A 3,273-nucleotide genomic window follows, 5' to 3' on the forward strand; every position below is an offset into this window, starting at 1 on the left:
TTGAGTTTGTTCCTTTTTATCACAGTGTGCTCCAAGTATTAGCTAAGGTAACACAGAGTGCTCATAGGTCCTAATAGAGGAAATCCTGCGGCTAATGAACTTCTTAGAGGTGAGGAGGATATAGGCAATCCTGATGATCATGAGTTGCAGGAGCTCTAGTAAATAGGTTGCAGGGAAGACAAGATATTCAGCATGCTGATGCTTCCATATTGAAACCTTATTTATGTCCATGAACAGTAACGAGGCAGCAGCTATGCACGTATACAAAAATCAAGATGTGAAAACACACCATGAGTTATGGGTGTTGGAACTACCACTCAGAGTTTGTCTGCGAGCTATAAAAATACCTGTTGTGAATCGTCAATTGGATATCTTTTTTAATGCAAGTCGTAGGAGCTCTGTCTTTCAATTAACATAGAAATGAGTCGACCTAGTTTATACGGAAAACCAGTTAGTTGGATACCTGGAATCAATTGTTTATACATGGGTAGGTTGGTACACGGTAAAAGTACGTATTAGAAAAAAACATTAAATGAAACATCTGAAATTTTGATTTTATATGTATTTAGACTTGGACAGGAAATATGGTAAAGGAAAGAAATTATTAGACAGTGCTTTGTTAACTTACAACTCATTGATACATCTTTTCTGGTCATACTAAAGAGAAAGCAAGTTAGATTGAAGTGTTGATATCTGCTGAACCAATGCATGTGCTGACATATATGTTGGCACTGTTGCTTGGACATCTACAGAAAGGATAAGCCATGTTAGAAATATGAGAATAAAATACTCATACAGATAAGTAGAGTTGCTCACTTGAGTGAATACATAGGAGATTTCGCACTACATGGAGGAAAGTGTCACGATCATCAATAGCTCATTGTTCTTGTAGTTTAGATGCAGCCTGAATTAATGAATTATAATGACCCTGAGGGACACATTAACACAGAGAAATTAAGCATATACCCAAAGACAAACAAAAATAATAGAATATATGCTAAACAGAATGTAAAATGAAAAGGACACCAACGAAACAAGGACAAGAAGCAACTCAATAACAATGGAGATTGATTACCAGAAGCGGGTATATATTGACTGCTGGGAGGTAGCTTTGTAACTCAGATTCTATTACTCTAAGCAAAGAGTACGCGCTAGCTATATTCTTCCTTTCAAGTTGGCAAACAATCTTCAGAAACTGGTGCTTGGCGAGCTGATTGACCAAGTGATTGATGAGCTGCAAAATGTATCAGATACCAGTAAGATCAGGAGAAAAATAGAAGGGACATAATAATAACAAAATAACAAGTGTGCTCTACTTAGTCTTATGAGGGAAGAAATAGTTTCGTGTTGCAGTCTAACTTCTACAAGTATAAACCTAGCGAGGCAAGGCAATCGACTTATGTCAGGCACACTACCCAAGATCCACATAACAGCGAAGGAGTGCTGGTTAATTTTTGTTGCAGTTTGTGTTTTCCAAATGTGGAATTGTCTTTCTTTGCTGTGAATGTGTGGTTGTCATAATCCTTACGAAAATTAAGTATTCACAGTATAAGAGCATCTCCAAGAGTCCTCCAAAATTTAATTGCATGGAACGATGAGTGGTTGCATATAGAAAGGTTAAGACAAGGTATGAAGCCAAAGCTAATTACATGGAACGAAGTCGTTGCAACTCAGTGACACGTTGGTGATGATGAGATTTTTCAGAATCTCCTGCATCATGACAACATAATATTTACTATGAGTTCATTTGTTACGTCATCCCAATATTAAAATCATGCTATTTCGTCCATGAAAAATCAGTTACAAATAATTAAATGAAGAAAGCCAATTTACCTCTTATAAAGCAATTAGTGATGTCATCAAAACTAACCCAGGAGCATTTTGATTTCCCCTCCCTCAGCAACAAGTCGAAATGGCCCCCGATCTGATAACAAATGTTAATGTAACTAAGCAGACAAACTACGGATAGTTGTCATATGCTATTCAAACGGTAAAAAGTAAAATTGTGCTAGAAATATATAACTGTGCAGAACACTGTTTTGGAAAATGTAGTGAAGATGACAAAATGTACCAAAATCTGCCAATTTATATGTACTGACTTGTTATAGATTGTAAAATTAGTGAGCCTGAGATTAATGTGACAGCCAAACATGATTTACCTTCTCAAATTACTTAGAGAACCACCTATTTAGCTCTTTAGTGCAAGCCAAGTCACCAACAACATAGGGGTGGAAGTCTGAACATGCCAAATATATACTTTCATCTGCAACAGAAAGGGCTTCATGTTATCTTTGTTCACTAGTCCTTCAGGCGCGCCCATGCGCGCGGTGCACGGGCCCCACATATTATTTTGGAGAAAAGAAAAGAAATAATGAAAGGTGGACTGTTTTTTGATTTGAGAAAAATCAGAGGATGTTTTCGCAAAAAATGATGAGAGTGTCTATGGAGCGCGGGTTGAATTTCGATAAAGTGGAGGTCTTTTTTGCAAACAAACCAGTGCGCATCCGTTCTGGACTGCGCGTCGATTTGGAAATAACATGAGGCGGTTTTTATAAAAAATTCTGAGAGGACGTCTGGAGCGCGGGTTGATTTCCGAAAACTGAAAGGGGTTTTTCGTAAAACGACCGCGGCTCGCCCGATCTGGACCGTCCGCGCGGCCGATCGAACGGCCACGAAATAACAGCGACGTGGACGCGCTGGCTAAGCGAGCTGGCCACAACGAATCATATCTTTAAATTGATAAAAAAGAGAAAAGAATAATAGGTATGCCCAATTGTCTCAAGATAAAGCGCATACCATCCCCTCAATGATAATGGGCCAGTTCCTATGTACTAGCAGCGATTCTTCCAAGAACTGCACTCATTTGAAAGTTAGAAAATACATTAAATCAAACTTTACCAAAAAAAATTATCTCGTGGAACATATCAATACCTTGTTTACATGAGTAAAAATCTACAGAGACTAAGTATTTCATATTATCTGCATACTCCAAACAAGACACCCCCAAAAATTTATAAACTTTGAACTATCACATTACAAACCTTGTATAGCTAGGTTCAAAACTTTGAACTATCACATTACAAAACTTTCTACTGCTAGGTTCAAAACTTTACACTCAGAATTTATAAAACGTCGAACTATCACATTAGAAACTTTGTTCGGCTAGATTCAATACTTTGATACATTAACTGCTACGGCCAAAACAAACCAAAAGAAGCATGGAACGCACGGCTTCCTATTCGATCAGTATTAGCTGCTATAGTAACTAGCTAA

At 37.7% G+C, this 3,273-nt stretch overlaps 1 long non-coding RNA gene across 2 annotated transcripts; it reads right to left on the bottom strand.

Moving 5' to 3' along the window:
- Positions 1–1,098: 1,098 nt before the first annotated feature.
- Positions 1,099–2,988, bottom strand: LOC136486313 (uncharacterized). 2 transcript variants are annotated; one of them, XR_010766768.1, is made up of 4 exons: positions 2,797–2,988; positions 2,160–2,263; positions 1,834–1,924; positions 1,099–1,234 (listed from the first exon to the last, which is right to left on the bottom strand). It is a non-coding gene; the product is annotated as an uncharacterized lncRNA (long non-coding RNA). The 2 variants fall into 2 exon arrangements; XR_010766769.1 differs by lacking the exon at positions 1,099–1,234 and adding an exon at positions 1,657–1,710.
- Positions 2,989–3,273: the final 285 nt, after the last annotated feature.

The sequence above is a fragment of the Miscanthus floridulus genome, chromosome 10 (genome assembly GCF_019320115.1).
Source record: "Miscanthus floridulus cultivar M001 chromosome 10, ASM1932011v1, whole genome shotgun sequence".
In the NCBI taxonomy this organism is placed as follows: domain Eukaryota; kingdom Viridiplantae; phylum Streptophyta; class Magnoliopsida; order Poales; family Poaceae; genus Miscanthus; species Miscanthus floridulus.